The following is an 18,335-nucleotide window of genomic DNA, read 5'->3' on the forward strand; positions in this document are numbered from 1 at the left end:
ATTTAGGTTTTGAAGAGCCAAACTCGGTTTTATGGAATTTTCTCCTGAAGATAGGCAGTGTAATATTAACACTGATATTAAGTCTTACACTGCTTAAACATCTCAGACAACAAACCTTCTTTACAAGGTGCTTGTGTTTTCAGATATTTTTAAAGCTGTGAAAAAAGTCAACAAGTGTTTTTCTTACCTGAAATTGGGAACAATTTGCTGAATATACAGATATTTTTTAAAACAAATTTTAGTTAATTTTAGATAGTGGTTTTACTTTTTCAAAAATCAAATAATCTAACCTTTCAAACTTTCGCTTAAGTTGACTTCAAAAGTCCATTCATTAAAAATTCAGTAAAAAAGTTTCCTGTAAAATGTTAAATGGAGGTACATGACTGAAAAATGTTTAAAACCTAATAAGAAATGCTTCAAAATGCGTGATTCCTCCACTGTAACTGCTAAATATGTAGCATTTTGTATTCATTTACGTCACTATTTGTACAAAATATGAGATTAGTGTATATAAGGGTGTCCCAAATTGCATAATGTCTGGTAATCTGGAGGCTCAACTTTCAAATGATAGATTAGGGTGTGGAGAACCTATTTTTGTATGGGGCCAACAAAATCATGTTTAGAGGTTCCGCAAACGCGATATTAATTAAAAGTTGATTTTTCAAAGATTTGATTTAAAAAAAAAACTGGGTCCAGAAGTTTAAAAAATTTATATACTTCATTATTTTAAAATTTTATTTGATTGTAGACTACTCGTAGAAATTAAAAATAAACCAAGTTGGTATCCAATATTATAATCAGTAAACTATTTTCTAAACAAAATATTTGTTCACTTATTATTTATTCAACAGCCCAAAATGTGTACCTAGCGTGTTTTTTTTATTATTCCGATGCCATCAACACAGGTGGATTCTTGTGCACTTAAACATTGCTGAGTCTTGATGTGAAGTTTTTTTCTTGATTTATGTTTTGATAAAATCAACAGAAATCATCAATCGATTAGTGAAGAAAAATCGATTAAAACCAGTATTTATGCTTCTTCAGAACACAATGTCTCGAAATCCATTTCACACTTCAGAATCAGTTCAACCCTTTCCCTTTGTCAAGTTTAACCCAAATTCGACATATGGCCATCGGATGATTCCATTAAATCATCTATGTTCTCTTTTGCAAGTGTTTCGTTAAGTATTTATTAAGTCGAATTTGATAAATTAAATAAAAAATACCTAATTTGTGATTTTGAATCGTAAATAGCTCTTCACACAATGATACAAACAACATACTTTATTCAGCAAAGTTTATGTATGTATGTATGTATGGTTCCCCCATCGGTAGCAAGGTCCTGCCTATGGCTGTGTGGCTTGGCCTTCGAATTTCTCCTAGGGCTTCCACGGTCCGATGGTTCGTCGAAAGAAGGCATCCAACCCTCAGAAACCTACAATGGCCGGCTACCCGTGCCGCTTGCAATGATTTCTTTAGGTTATCCCCAGATGCATTCCCTCTAATGATATATGTATCTTGAAAATAAGGAAATTGAATATTCTTATAGGAAATGTACAGTGATATAATAATAATGGTATATAATTATGAAATAGCAGTAATATGTTGAATGAATGAGACATATAATTTATGTAATAATTAGCAATAATAATAGTTTTCAGAAGGATACAAACCGTATATGCTTACAAATGGTGAAAAATAAAAATAAAATAAAATATATAATTAAATGCATTTTGAGTTTTAAAAGGATACATTTATGAAAGGATACCCTGACATATCCATTCAATGGTACATCTGTTACTAAAGACTGTGGTAAGCTGAAACTCAAATAATAATATTATTAACAAGCATACATTTGTGTGTGTGTGTGTGTGTGTGTGTGTGTGTGCTTTGTTTGAGTTGATTTTTATTTTCGTTGACTTTTTCGGGTTTTTGAACAGAAACTGAACGAATAGAGGTGTTTTTTCACAGAATAATACAGTTGTATATAATATAATATTAAAATGTAAAACCTAAATGATTGTATAATTTTCGTATAATATTATTTATTACATTTATTAAATGATACGGACTTTCAAGTATAAGCATGAGTATAAATTATTAGCATACATATTTATATTTTAGCAAAACCCGTCATAATTTCAAATTTGAAAACCTTAAGCGTGGAGGGAAGGCAAGTCAATAAGTTTATGAATTAAACAGGACAAGGGAATTGAAAAAGGGCAAGAATTTCAATATTCAAACAAATTATCTCGCTATACTGACTAATTTTAAGAACCATGGAGTCAACCTTGAACCCACTGGCAAATTTGAAAAAAATAGAATAATGCTCCTCCAACATCTAACATTTTTGGAAAATGAAATCATTTGTGAAACTACTGAACCGGGCTAATCCAGAAATCCAATATATACCTACACAAACACAATCAATGTTCACACTACATGTGCTGCTATCTCTGTACCAAACCTATCCGCGCAAACAAATTTTTTCATTCGCGCACCAAAGCCAAGCAATTACCTACACCTTTCAACAACCGCAGAAACCGTTACGTGGCTGCATGTTCACTTCTGGTCTAGCAATTTTATGAGAGAGAAACTCTCCTAGCGGATTCTGTGGTGATTGTTATCCACCAAAATTCTCTTCATGTATTACCACCACCAATGCCAAACAGCTTGAGTAGCTAGCGACATATTACTGTGTATGTGAAAGAAACAATCTTCTCAATTTTTATCTGCGTGCACTTGATAATTTCTCAATCAGCTGATCTTTATTTTCGATATGTATAAAATTGCTCACTCCCTTTTTCATTCGACTTTTCCCTCATCACACCCACACTCAAACGATTAGTTCGGAAGAAATTTGAACAAAAACACGAAATGAGATGAGAGCTGAAACAAACCCATCAAGCATATGCCTTTCAAGCCTGGAAAGCTGTGAAACTGAAAAAGTTTAAGCAGGCAATCTCAACACAGCCATCCACCATTAAACTGTCCATCCCCCCAGTGATGGTTAAATTTATGTGAAAAATATGACAAGAATAGCCAAATAAAAATAAAAACGGAAAGATCTCACCAATTTTTTGTTAATCCATAAGGCGGCATCCATAAATTACGTAACGCAAAAAATGCACTTTTTTGACCCCCTCCCCCCCCCCCGTTGTCACAAATCGTAACGCTTCGACGTACCCCCCTATGAAAATTACGTAACGCTGATAATTACCCCCCCCCCATCTTGTCACGTTTTTAAATACTGATTTTCGAAGTAAAAAAAAAATTATCGTAAATTTTTTTAACGTTCTTCAAAGCGGAATTAATATCTATCCAAATTGCTTCTTAGTACTCATTGATGAAAACTCTCTCATAAAATAAATTGATTGTCTTATTACGAGTTGCTCTGTGTTTGTTAACTGATGATCCACCTTGTTTGCTTTATTTTGTGACAAGAGCATAGCTTGTTATGCAAGATATACTCAACTTAGTAATATTCGTCAGAATAACCAAAATTGCATTTTTTAAATCAATTTAGAAAAAATAGTAAAATTTCTGTCTTAAGGTTGAATTGAGTTCTTGGGGGTAGATGTACCTCATATTCGGTTTTGAAACGGTTTTTTCACGAATATTCATAACACATTTTAAGAAATCTACCTATAAATCTTAAAAGAGGAAAGGTTACAAACCAGTTTCAATCATGTTGAAGCTTACAAATTTTAAACTGATTTTGGTTTGCATATCATCCTGCAAAAATTGCATGACATGAAAAAGCTGCGATGAAACTGATTTTTTTATAGAAAAATCGTTACGTAACGATGAGCATACCTCCCCCCCTCCCCTATGTCACAATTCGTAACGCTCGAGCTTACCCCCTCCCCCCCTAGGAGCGTTACGTAATTTATGGATGCCCCCTAAAGTCACGATGCTTCTGCTTGTGCTTGCTGCGTCATCGCCGTCATCGGTCTTTCCATTCGTGCATCTCTTGCTGAATGTGTTCATGCACCCACACATTCGTGTATGTAGCTCGATAACTCTCAGCTCTCACTCGCTCTTCCTGGGGATTCTTACACGCACACATAAGCGAAAAAAAACTTAACCGATCTGGTTGGCTACCCAAGCCCGTGTGGACAACTTTTAGCGACGCCATTTTTTTCAATTCAAATCAAATTCAAATGTTTCATTTATGCTTCTATCATCAACACCCTTTCTGCACTTTGTTTGTTCACTGCATATTCTCTCCTTCCGGACAAATCTCAAACTTTTTCGATTGCCAATCCCGGAGCCTCGCGCGATAATCGATCTTGTCATGAAAATATATTCATCCAAAAAACAAAAAACGAATGCCACTTCTGACAATTTTACTAGATACAGCATAAAAAAACCACCATAACACAAATATACTTAATTCCGGATCCCATCCCACACTTTTCGGACGAGTTTCACAAAAGCACGAAAACGACAGCCCTAAACTACACTGAGCACGAAATCGACGAACCGTACCGTTCGGCAGCTCACAAGCAACTGACATACTTTATTCAGCAAAGTTTATGTACACAAAAAACATCTTCTTATTTTTTTATGTTTAGTCTTTAATCAATCAAAATTTAAAAAAATATAAAATATATAAATTTAAATTTCAAGACCCAAATTCCCAGACATTATAGAATTTTGGGGCAATGAGTGGCCTAGTGAGTATGGATATGCAAATGTTCGTAAACCTAGTGTAACGAAATTTTAAGTGCAGATTTTTAATCGGGCATAAGACTTTGTGCAATCTGTAGTTGAGAACAGCAGTTTTACAGATAAATGATGAACTAAAATATATCAAATATTGATTTTTAAATGAATTTTTGTTGATGGTCGGAATCGTTCTCAAATTTTGCTTACATGAGAGTAAAGAGGTTTTCAAGAAATAACCTATCTTATTTTTTCTAATGTCACTCAAACATGTCTTAGTTTTTGGTTTAACATTTGAAATAGTTGAGAAATTTTTTTCAAAAGCCATTCGCTAGTCAAAAAATGTCTTAATTTTTTTTTAAATGAGCTGTTAAATTTATAGCACCATTGTTCAAAATGCATCATGTAGACCTGATTAGCAAATAATCGCACCAGGCTTCGTTTTTCTTAGGAATAGAAGCCATAAAATTTAAAGTAAAAAGTGTTTATGATTTATTTTCAACATTGTTATTCATTTTTTGTTCGCATTTTCTCGAAATAACACAGTGACCGGCACAAATAAAAATCCACTCATCGTTTAAAATTTAAAATGCCAATATCTTCAGTTCCTCACAATATTTTAAAATTTCAATGCTTTCGTCGGGAAGCTGGTAATTTCAAGATTATTTTAAATCAAAATTTTATTTTTTAATATTTTTCCTTAACTCAGCTGACATCAGTTTACTGATTTGCATACTTCACGGGAATTACAAAAAAAATAGACTCTATGGTTCATTTGATAAAAATGATACAAACAAATAATCACTAGTAATAATAACCTTTATAAGGTGGCCCTCGTTTTAAAACTTTCTTGAAACCTAGCTCCCAGCTCCCTATCCAGATCCAATCAATGATAAAACAATAGTGTGCAAAGTGTTAGCTCATTCGGTTAACTCTAAGGCGACCCTCAAAGATGTTCAAATTTGTATGGAAAAAGTAAAAAAAATTAAAACGGAAAAAGTGAAAATTTGCAAAAAAAAACAATTTGATCTGACAACATTGCAGAGCATCACAAACTTTGTAACGTAAAGATTTCATCATAAAGAACAACTTTGTTGAACATTTCAAATCATTTTGTCGCATGTGAAAAAAGTTACAGGGATATCGAATAAGCTTTTACTTTTTTTTATATTTTCATATAAAATCAATTGAAAGGTTCCAGCATTTTGTCATTATGCCGGGAAATATTTAACCACATTTATACATTGTTTGGCATCTTATATATTCACCGTTTTACTTTTTCAAATCATTAACTTCAGTTTTTCAGTGCTGCCAGATATTGAATATTGCTTTTTAATTACATATTAAATGTAAAGATTTTTATTTAATCACAAACCTACAAATTAGTGATACGAACGGAAAATCAATAATAGAGGAAGCAGCAACAAGATTTTTTTTATCTTTACAAGCAACGATTTTACGTAATTTTTTTTACAATTTTTTTTATTGGAAACGGCTCATACCTTTAGGTTTTAAGAAGCCAACATCAATTTTGGTTGTTCACAATTGTTTGCTTTACTTGGCACTTTGTGAGAAAAATAAGGAAGATATAATGGGAAATATGAAAAAAGAAAAGAATTATAGTCGAAGATCGCTAGCATTTAGAGTAGAGATGTACCGAATAGTGGTATTCAGCGAACGGCCAAATACCGAATATTGACCATGTCAACTATTTGGCCAAACGAATATTCGGCCGAATATTCGGTCGAATATTCTGTTGAGTTTTCAATACAAATATTTCTATTTCTACTTATATTTCAAATATAAATCTTCTGTTTCTGCCATCTTAATGCCTCATGTTTTAAAGTCGATTATTTCCAACCAGATGCGTCAGATCTTTTTTAAGTAGAGGTCTCTTTGATTTTCATAATGTTATTATTAGCTGAAAGGACATTAGATAAGTTATTGCTTCTGGGGCGTTTATCACAAAAGAGATAAAAGAGGGTTCCAGTGAAATCTGGGACAAAACATGTCAAAACAGGTGCCATGATATTTGAAATTGCTTTTTTATATCGAATTAGATGAATGTTCAATTTTTGATAGTTGTCATCAAAATAGTTGCCAAAAGGATCGATGATGTTTAATCTTAAGCATACAATACTTCATATGATACGTATCCACACGGCCGGGTCTAAACGATTTTTTGAAAACTTGTCATAAAAACGAAAAGTCTGAATAAAAGCTTGGCATTATTCTCAAACATACAAGAGAGAAAAAAAACTTACTTGTAATTTAAAATTTTCATCAAACCACAACAGTAGTATTCAAATCTTATCTAAGGAATAAATTAACTTAAATCGTTTTGTAAAGCAAAATTTAAAAAAAAAATCATAGAGACATTTTTGTTTTTTATTTCATTTGGCAAAAAATCTGAATAAACCCGGAAAGTTTAAAGTTTCTGAAACCATAACTTTTTGATGATTTTCAAAATTTCTTTTGGATATTTTATAAAAAATTGGAAAAATTGGACAAGTCTGTTTTTGTATAAGTTAAAAAAAAATATTAGGCCTATTCGGCCTTATACCTAGCTCAACTATTCGGTAATCCGAATATTCGGCTAAACGCTTTTTTGGCGGTATTCGGCGCCAAATATTCTGCCGACTGAATATTTGGTACATCTCTATTTCAGAGGAAGGTAGTTTCCAAACAACTAGTCCAAATTTAGCACAACTAGTACCTGCTTCTCTCATTGGAACATTAGGTGGTTTTCTTCGGGCCCGAAAGAAGTCTCGTTCTAGCGACAAGATGGACCTCACACAACCAAAAAAGTATGCTCGATGTCATGGTAAACTTGGCAGCATCCACAAAAATTGCTGCCAGCAAAATCAAAACGATAGAGTTGCACGTTTAAGGAATAATGATTGGACGGACATGAGACATGAAAATATACGAATCAAATCCTCAGCTCCAACGTATTAAACTAGGGTTTAAGGCTATTTAACTTAATTTGCAACGTTACAAAATTTCCTTTTATGCATTTCCTTTAGGATCTGATTTCTTAAAAACCCCAAAAATTTGGAAAAGGGATACAAAAACGACTAAAAGTTATTGTAAAAGATAGTTGTAAACAACATGACACTACTTTTTATAAACATTTTCGACTAATGGTAAACGTAGAAGTTTGGCTACACAATAAAGCTTATTTAAGATTTTTTTAAATGTCCCGCTTTTTTCGGCTGTGTCCCGCTTTTTTCGTGAAATGTCCCGCTTTTTTCTGAAAGTATCTGGCAAGCCTACACTAACAGGTTTTGAATTCATTCAGTATTTAAAAACGGACAATATTCTCACAAAAAAAAACAGGAAAAACAGTGCGCAGAACTAGAAAAAAGAATTCAAAAGAGCAAAACCCATCAGCTCAACTATTCAACAAATAAGCTACCAATTGTTTAAAAATCAGGCATTTGATAGAGGTTCCTTCATTCCGATGAAGTTGGCTACATCTTGTATAAATCATTAAAAAGCAGCAGTAAGTCCTTATTAGGTATTAGCCATTCATTTACTATGTTAAGCGCCGATGTGGATCTAGCGGATAGACTGGCGCGAGTCTGGTTTTGGTATGCCAGGCGTACTGGGTTCGATTCCCCCATTATTGGCAAGGAAACTTTTGGGTTCGAATCCCATAAGTGGCCGACAGGTAAAATGTGTTTTCTCTGACTATATGTAAGTTAAATTCGCGGGGTACTTCGGTATGTTTTTAAAAAACTAAACTGAACTGTACCGGGGCCGAAACTAGAATGATTTATTACTTTCGCTCTTAATACTACCGAGCCCCAATGGGGCGACAAATGACGAGTGCATCAAATGATACTTGATACCCTCGTCCGATGATGGTGCGCTGCTCCAGGTGTGGATGTTCTGCTGATCGTGCGTCTGCTAGAGCACGATCCTCGATGGGCCGGTTCCTTCCGTAACTGCTCCCTCCGTAAGTCCCAAACGTCTCGGTTGGGGCATTTCTGCGTCCGTTGCGATCTGGAATTTTGCTAGCTTTTCTTTGAATTTCTTTAAGCCGAAACCCACCAGTAGAATCATCACTATGGCGAAAAAGCTTAGTGATGCATTTTGAACAGTTTGCTTGGATTCGAGACTTTCCAAGTGTCTTCTGTTTTTCAGGTGCAGTTCTTTAATTTCCGAATAATTGGTGTGCGGTTCAACGTACACGGGCGATATTTTTTCTGCTTGTATAGGCAGAATCGTCTTCTGCCGAAACTCGATTTCATAGTTCTCATATAGCTCGTTTTTAATTCTTACTGAGCAATTGTGAAATAGAATTGTATGAATTCCCGTGAGAACTTTATCGTAGATTCCACAGGTGCTGTTCAAGGTGACATTGCGGTTGTTGGCTATCACCAATAGTGTGCCTGGTGTAATTTGCCTGACTTCCGTTGTCGCAGCTTTTTCTGTCATATCGCATGCTCCATGTTGAGCTCGGACTATTGAACTTTCGCATTGATTATTGCTGATGTCAATAATTTGGGTTCTCTCACAAATTTGGACTTTGTCGTTTCCACGGCATGGTGAAATGGTGGCTAGCGTTTGCTCCGAGTTCGCAAAAACCGTACGATGATTGATTTTGAATGTTCGGTTGGAGACGGGTAAAGGTTCGATAACGAATTCCTGATATTTGGTAGGAAGGAGTCTGGGAATGTTCACCGAGATGATAAGAGTTGATCCTTTATAGATGACCGTTGTAGTGAGGATATCGTCAATGTTGTCCAGATGGTGTATCTCCACGCCTTGATTGTTTAGTTCGTTTACAATTGTTTTGATTTCTTTAGTCGAGAGGATTTGCCTACTTATAATGTTAAGTTTTGCAAGCATAATCGCGTATTCTATAGATTTTAGTGAGTCTAGAAGTATATCGGTTTTGAATATCAAGGCTATTCTTTGATTTTCAGTTATCACGTTATCACTAGTTTGGAGAAAATTTCTCAAAAGGTTTTGTTGAATTTTTATGTCGTTGTTCACAAGGTTTATCCTATTTTCAAATTTGGAGTTAATTTTTATTTGTCTGTTATTTTGTTTTATTAATCCTGCTTGCGATTTCCTTAGGCTGTCTAAATCTGAGTTTATAATTCTTAAATCCTCTGCGTCTAAATTTCCTGATACAAATTTAATTACACTTCCAAGGGTTTCAATTGCACGTTTTGATCTAAATGAATTTATATTGATAGTGTTAAATGTAAATTTGATTTCTCTTAATTTTGTTTGTAAAATTTCTGACAATTCACTAGATGAGTTTTTAAGTTGTTGAGATACATTTTCAAGGATAGAAATGGACATTTCAAATTGTGGTAATTCGATAATATGTAAGAGTCTATCATATCCTGCGATTATCCTCCCTTCTCCTCTTTGAAGAATCAACGCTCCTGCGTTGTTCGTTATATCGTGAATTTGAACATATTGACAATTGATTGTTCTTATTACGATCAGAATTACGAGGTTACTCAAGTGAGACATTATGCTGTGGGGTAAAAAGAGTTTGTTTAGTGCAAAATTTAATTTTTCCTAAGTTTTTTCAATTTTGATTTATGAATTACAATATTCCTATGATCAGTAAAAGTTTTACGTTTGTCTTGTAAGACCTTAACTTTTTTGTATCTTCTACGTTTTTTGTTCCTGATTCCTTGTATTCTGTTGTACAAGCTTTGATCTGTTTCAAAGTTTGGTTCAGGGGATCTATTTTTGTTGTGTTGGTCTATAGTTTGTTTTTGATATTTTTCTAGTCGTTCTACGACTTCATCGAAAATTTTATTTCTATTTTCCAAAATAAGTTCAAGATTTAGAGGTCGTTCTTCTCCTTCTTTAATGCCATAAAATATTTCTAGGGGTTTAAGTTTTGTTGCAGAATGAATGGTTGTATTATAAAGTGTTGTGGCAATTTGATATTTCTGTTTGTCAGGAATGTCATCATACTTATCTTTGATGCAAAGAAAAATTTCAGTCAGGGTGGAATGGAATTTTTCAACGATGCCGTTTACTTGGCTGTTATTGGGTGGTACAAAATAAAGTTCTGATTCAAGTCTGTTAAGTAGACTTCGAATTTCAATGGATCGAAATGCTGGTTCGTTGTCACAAACAATCAATTTAGGAGTGCCAAAGGTCGAAATAATTTTGATCAGAGCCTTTTTTATGTCCGGTATTGATCTGGATTTAATAGGAGTTAGGACAGCAAAGCGAGAAAGTTTGTCTACTGTAGAGATAAAAAGGTTTGGTTGGCAAATGAAAATATCCATGTGGACTATGTCTAGGGGTTTTTTGGGAATAGGAGTAGAAGCAAAGGAAATTTTGTACGGGATTCGCTCATACTTATTCTCAAGGCATGTTGTGCAGAGATTTATGTATGTTCGAATCTTATTCCGCATTTTTGGGAAATAAAACCTTTTAATTATTACTTTCTGGTTTTCTTCCACACCCCTGTGGGCACGTTGATGTGTATTTTCGATAATGGCATCCTGTTCTTCTGTGCTTCTGAGGTCCTGTAATAAACATTGCGTTAGTATAACTTTAAAGGTTTTGTTTCGAGAAAAATAATTTTTATAAGTAATTTGTAGGGTATTTAACAGGGATTCGGGGCAAAGTATACCTGTTATCCTGGATGGGTGTAAGAAGTCCTTAAACATTCTTATGAAGAATGGTACGCCAAATACCACTTTGGTTAAGGTTCTTCTGAAAATTCCTGGGAAAATTTCTTCAAACTCTTCTGATTCTTGGTCTCCTTGTTTCAGAAGAATTTGGTTTCTATAAATATTCAGAGGTAGTTCTGTCATTTTCAAGAAATCTTCATTATCCGATTCTGCAGAATGGGCAGTGATATCTGAAGAGCTTTCGTCATCACTTTGATCATTATTGTGCAGATCTCCTGTTAGATTTCCTTGTAGATTACCTTCCAAATTTATTCTGGACAGACCGTCGGCGACGACGTTTTGTTTACCGGGTCTGAATTTAATTTAAAAGTCATATTCCTTTAATCTTAGAGACCATCTCGCGAGTTTTCAGTGAGGGTCTTTGAGGTTTAAGGCGTATGTTAATGGCTGATGGTCCGTGTAGAGGATAAATTTTCTTCCATAAACGTATGGTCGAAAATACTTACACGCCCAATCTATGGCTAAAAGTTCTTTTTCGATTGTACTATATTTCTCTTCACTTTTCGATAAGGTTCGAGAAGCAAAGGCAATGGGCTTATCTTGTCCAATTGGTCCTTGAGATAAGACCGCTCCTACGGCATATTTTGAGGCATCCGTCGTTAACACAAATTGCTTCGTGAAATCTGGATATATCAAAATTTGGCTGCTTGTAAGGATCTTTTTACATTTCTCAAATGCTGAGATGAATTCGGGCGTATGAGTTACACGCTCCCCCTTTCTCAACTGTTGAGTTAAAGGTTTGGCTATCCTGGCAAAGTCACGAATGAATTTGCGATAGTAACCGAGAATTCCTAAGAAAGCTCTCAGGTCCTTTTCGGTGTTGGGCAAGGTCCATTCTTTTATTGCCTTGATTTTGTCCGGGTTAGGTTTTACACCTTCGGGTGTCACGACGTGTCCCAGAAAAGCTACTTCCTTATGTAAAAACTCACTTTTGTCTAATTGGACCTTCATATTGAATTTCTTCAAAGTATTGAAGATTTTTCCCAGATTCTCCAAGTGTTCTTGAAGGCTGGTTGAATAGACGATTATGTCGTCCATATAGACCAAGCATATTTTTCCGATATGATCACGGAGTATGTTATCCATAACTCTTTGAAAAGTTGATGGAGCGTTTCGGAGGCCAAAGGGCATCCTGACAAATTCGTATAAACCGTGATCAACGCTAAATGCCGTCTTCGGTATGTCTTTCTCATGTACTTCGATCTGATGAAACCCTGAGGCTAGATCGAGCGTTGAGAAATACATGCATTTCCCTAATTTATTTATTTATTTATTTATTTATTTATTTATTTATTTATTTCTGATCAACGGATCACATGTTGATCCCAATGATTACTTAAAATTAAGGTTAAAAACAAAACATTTAAATCTAACTATGGGGATCTCAAGGCCCTAATCACTTTTCTTCGGAAAACATCCCTCGAAATGTCGAAGTCAAAATGCACCGAAAAACGGTTGAAAGATTTCATTGCACCGATGAGGGCGCTGTTAGCTCCGTAATTGTTCATTCGAAAGGGAATGTACAATTGAAGATCCTGATTCCTGAATCCACGGGGTCGTACACTAAGCGGAATAGCCTCCAATAGCGTGGGACAGTCGATTCGCGATGTCAGGAGGTCGGCGACAAATGAGGCACGTGTTGCTTGTCTGCGGGCTTGAAGGGTGTCGATATCTATGAGGCGGCATCGATTTTCGTAGCTAGGCAAGCGAAAAGGGTCTTGCCAGTTCAGGTGTCTAAGGGCATATCGCAAGAATCGCCGCTGAATGGTCTCGAGCCGATCGACACCGTTCTGGTAGTAGGGACACCAGACAGCTGAAGCGTATTCAAGGATGGAACGAACAATGCTACAGTATAAGCTTTTCAAGCAATACACGTCCTTGAAGTCCTTCGCCACTCTAAAAATGAAACCGAGGCTTCTGGATGCTTTGTCAATCACATAGTTGGTGTGTGCCTTGAATTCCAGGCGCTGATCTAGGATTACGCCAAGATCGTTAACGTGGTTCACACGTGCGATGGGTTCGTCTCCGAGGAAGTACTCCGCAATTAAAGGCTGCCGCTTACGGCAGTTAATGTCACACCACTCAGCGAAGAGGTTGAATTGACGTTGCAGGAAATTGATGTCGTCGTTGTCGTTTATGGTGTAAAATAGTTTTAGGTCATCAGCATAGCCAAGTTTGGGGACGTCGAGGAGTGACAACACGTCGTTGAAGTAAATTAGGAAAATAATCGGTCCGAGATGGCTACCTTGAGGCACACCGGAGGTAGCAGGAAATTGCCTGGAAAAGGTGTCACCCGTTCGAACAATCAATTTACGACCAGTTAAATAACTGCGGAACCAGCCGAGTAGAGTACCACAGAATCCTAAGCGTTCGAGTTTACCGATGGCAATTTCATGGTTCACCTTGTCGAAAGCAGCAGACAGATCGGTATAGATTGCATCGGTTTGAGATTTGGCAACAAAACTTTCATGCACAAAAGAAGTGAACGTTAGCAAGTTACTTGTCGTAGAGCGTTTGGGCATGAATCCGTGTTGATCATTGGAGATGTTATTTTTGCAGTACGTGAAGAAAGGATCCAAAACCACCAATTCGAATAGTTTGGCAATCGAACATAAGGCAGAGATTCCACGGTAATTGTTAACATCTCTTCTATCTCCTTTTTTATGTACCGGGAACATGTAAGCTTCCTTCCATAGTAGAGGGAAGGTGGCTCTATCTAGCGAAGCTTGAAAAATGAGCCGAATAGGGGTCAGCAAGACAGGCATGAAACTTTTTAAAAAAGCAGCTGGTATCCCGTCCGGGCCCGTAGAAAAGGAATTCTTAAGCTTCGCTGCTGCTCTAGAGATGGCTGCCTCCTCGATTTCAATACCATTTATTGAGAAGCCCAATGGCAAAACGTTCCTGACAGCGCTATCTATATGTTCTGAGGATGTTGAAGCTGAAGTGAAGATACTGGAAAATTTTTGGGCGAAGAGATCGCAGATTCCACGGTCAGAGTTCGCCGTTATGCCGTCTAAAAACATGTTTGAAGGTATACCAGGTTCTTTCCGCTGACTTTTTACGTGTTTCCAAAACGATTTTGGGCAAGTCTTGAGGTTACGTTGTACGCGACGTAGATAGTTATGGTAACAACGTTCACTGGCTTTTTTATAAACGGAGTTAAGTTTACGATATATATCCTTAGTATGCGATGATTTATGCTTCTTGTAGTTTCGAAGTGCACATCTTTTTGCCGTCTTCAGTTGTCGCAGCTCAGTCGTGATCCAAGGGATTCGCATATTTCTGCTGTTAGATCGTTTTGGGACGTGGCGATCGATGACGTAATTCAGAATGTGTGAAAAGGTATCAGCGGCAGCGTTGGGATTAGAAAGATCGAGCTCAGATACCCAGTCGATAGTGCCTAGAACGTGAGAGATGTCATCGAAGTTGGCGTTCTTAAAGTCGAGGTAGAAGGTCACTGGTTTTTCTGCTGCAGCGTTCAGCCTAGTTACTTCGAGTGATGCCATGAGAGCAGGGTGATGTGGGACTACTTTAACAAGCGGTGCAGGAGCGACTTCGATGGTCGGTAAACGAGGTCCATCATTGGCAAAGCAGAGGTCCAGCGTACGACCGTATTCGTTCACCACATCGTTGATCTGGCGCAAGGTCGCTGCACTCAGGGAGTCCAATATGATGTTTGAAGGCGCCGAAAAAGTAGAGCGTGCTGGGTCTGGGTACAGAAAGCTGCCATGGATGGAGCACCACTTCAAACCGGGCATATTGAAGTCGCCAATGACTAGTAAGTCATCTTCAGGGGCGCAGAAGGAGCTAACTTCGAAGATGCAGCGAGAAAACGACTCGGCGAGGGCAACATCTCTTGAGCGATCGGGTGGCAGATACACTACACATACGTACAATTTCCGGTCTACAAGATCAATGCGAATCCATACAAGTTCCAGATCGCACCAGGAATTGTTGTCGATGAACTGCGCTGGAAGATTCGACTTCACGGCAAGTAGTACCCCGCCTCCACTGGACGTTTTGCTGTTTCGGGCGCTACGGTCACAGCGGAACACTGCGTAATCAGGGCCGAAGATCTGACTTGATAGTGTGCGGTCATTCAGCCATGTTTCCGTGAAGGCGATGACGTCATAGCAGGAACACGAAGTTGCGAGCAGGTAGTCGGTCAGGCAGGAATTGATACCCCCCACATTCTGGTAGTAAATGGTAATGGTATCTAAAGGACCCGGAGCGGATCTGGTGAGACGTGCACTAAAAGGTGGAACATCATCAGGCACAGGAATACAATCAGGGGTACCATACTTGCCTGAATTCACAGGCTGGAGAACCCCTTCGCCGCAGACGAACTCAGGGCCGGGACGACTGATGACGCTGGCAGGAATCAGCGCGACTGAGCCGAAGGGCTCAGGGGTCTCCGAAGTGCCTAGCTCGTTGCGTCCCGGTGTAGAAACCCCAGAATAGTTGGAGATGTTCTCGTTAGGTGAGTGGTTGCCGAAGTAATACTGGCTGGAGTCAGCGCTGTTGGTACGACTGGAAACCGAAAAAGCGTCACGCGGTGTGAAAGTTCCAAAGGACAACTTATACTTGCCTGTCGATGCAGGCTGGAGAACCTCGTCGCCGCAATCGAACTCAGGGCCGGGACGACTGATGCCACTGGCTGGAAACAGCGCGACTGAGTCGAAGGGCTCTGAGGACTCCGAAAGGCCTGATACGTTGCGTCCCGGTGCAGAAAACCCAGAAGAGTCAAAGAAATTCTCGTTTGGCAGGTGCTTCTCGAAGCGATACGGGCCAGAGTCAGGTATATTGAAACTGCTGGGGTTCGAAATTTCGTCACGCAGTGGAAAAGTTCCGAAAAACAATTTGTACTTGCCTGTCGTTGCAGGCTGGAGAACCTCGTCGCCGCAATCGAACTCAGGGAATTTGTCTAATATCTCAGTGATATTAGGAATAGGGTACCGGTCGCTAATAGTTTTTTCATTTAGCTTCCTGTAATCAATCACCAATCGCCATTTCTTCAAACCAGAAGCATCGACCTTTTTGGGGACGATCCAAATGGGTGAGGACCATGGGGAGACTGATGGCCTTATGATGCCTTGGTCCAGCATCTTTGAAATCTGTCGTTGTACTTCTTCCTTGTGGCAGAAGGGATAACGATAGGATTTCGTGTATACCGGTAGGTCATCGGTTGTGTTAATGCGATGTTTGATCGCGTTAGTAAAGGTGAGCTTTTGACCATCTTGATGAAAAATATCATCGTAATGAATCAGAAGTTCAGTCAGTTTCTTTTTTTCCTCAGAGTTCAAATGACTCAATCTCAATTGTGGAAGCAATGAACTTTTGTTCGTTTTTCCACCTTTGAGAGGAAGTTTAGAAGCTGTCGCTTCGACGTGATAAATCGCCAATTGAAATATTTCGCTTTAATTTAACTGTTTCGTCCAATGTGTTACTTAACAACACATTAGCAAGGTTGTCATTTGCAGAATATAATCCTGCTAACAAAAATACGCCAGGGTGAATCTCGCGATCGTCTTCAATGCAAAAATCTCCATTTTCCAAAGTCTCAATCGGAATAATGTTTATCTCGTTTGCATTGAGAGTAAATGATTTTTGAGGATACTTTTTATACATTTTGATCCTCTTACCCGAAATTTTTAGTTCGTTTGAAGCAGTTAAAATCTCAGCTCCCATTTGTCTGAGTGCTTCATAGCCTATCAACCCATCAAAGAAAGGATGGAAGTCGAAGACAAAAAAAAAGAGTTTATTATTTTGAATTTGTGGAAAGAGGTTAAATTCCACGAATTTGTCAACTGTATGCAGGCCACTAATGTTACGCACTTTTGCTGCATTAGTCGTCCTACATTTTTCAATATTTACATGATTCTTGCTAATATAATTTTTGTTGGCACCAGTGTCCACCAAAAATTTTAATTGTCCTTTAGAGGTTTGAATCATGACATAAGGGATAAAATTGTTTAGGTCTTTTTCGTTGGACCTAGATCCACCTGAAAATTTAAGTCGTCTTCATTATCGGTTTCTGTTTTGGATTCCGATAATGTAGGGGTCTCTAATTGATTTTTAATTTTATTTGGATTCTGTGCTGGAGAATCCTCCTCCGGATAGTAATTGTAATTTGGATCGAAGTAGGGATGATAAGGATTATAATAAGGGTAGTAAGGATCAGGATAATAGTTTTCAAAATAAGATTGATCTTCGGGGTATTGCTCGTGTGTTCGAATTTCTTGCCTGTTGAAAAGTTTGTTTCTGTTCATATAATTAACATTTTTCGTTTGGATTGACTGATCTACGTCCATCGGAGTCGGTGGGGGAAATCTGCTATAGGGTTTTGGTGCAAATGCGTTCCTGTTGGGCATAGGAAGTCTTGGAATTGGAAATTTCGGTATGAATGCGGGTCTGGATGGAAATTGGGATGGACCTGCTTGGGGTTGGTTAAATGGATCGTGCGTCTGCTAGAGCACGATCCTCGATGGGCCGGTTCCTTCCGTAACTTGTATAATAAGAATGGTCAATCAGTTGCCAGCTGGCCTGGTATATACACGAGTGCGGAATACCTCTCGTAGATTCATAACACTGAAAATGTGATGAACCTTATACGGTTGCGAAGCTGATTGTCTCGTTCTCCAAATAAGACCTACACATACATAATACACATTCCTTACATGACGTTCACACGAAGCCATGATGTCGGGTATGTGGTGGTTTGCATTGAAGATTAGCCGAACTCATGATCTAAAGCAGTGGTTTTCAAAGTGGTCCCTACGTTGAGAGCTTCTAGGGGGGCGGTTAGCTCAATGTTGAAATTTGGGGGGCGTTAGAAGGGCTCAGGGGGGCGGTGAGGTCGTAATTCACATTTTCACAAATCACGAAACAACGTAGATTTGAAATAACAAGGAGAAAGCTCGACGCAAAAAATGAAATTACGGTACAAAACTAGACATTAGGTTGAAGACTAAAATGTCTGTAATT

At 37.7% G+C, this 18,335-nt stretch overlaps 1 protein-coding gene across 6 annotated transcripts in view; it reads right to left on the minus strand.

Annotated features, from left to right (window-relative positions):
• LOC129750921 (uncharacterized) overlaps positions 1-18,335 on the minus strand; it is a 296,065-nt gene that overhangs the window by 129,012 nt on the left and 148,718 nt on the right. The gene's annotated exons all lie outside the window — the stretch shown is intronic.

Source organism: Uranotaenia lowii, chromosome 3 (assembly GCF_029784155.1).
Source record: "Uranotaenia lowii strain MFRU-FL chromosome 3, ASM2978415v1, whole genome shotgun sequence".
NCBI classification, from domain to species: Eukaryota; Metazoa; Arthropoda; class Insecta; order Diptera; family Culicidae; genus Uranotaenia; species Uranotaenia lowii.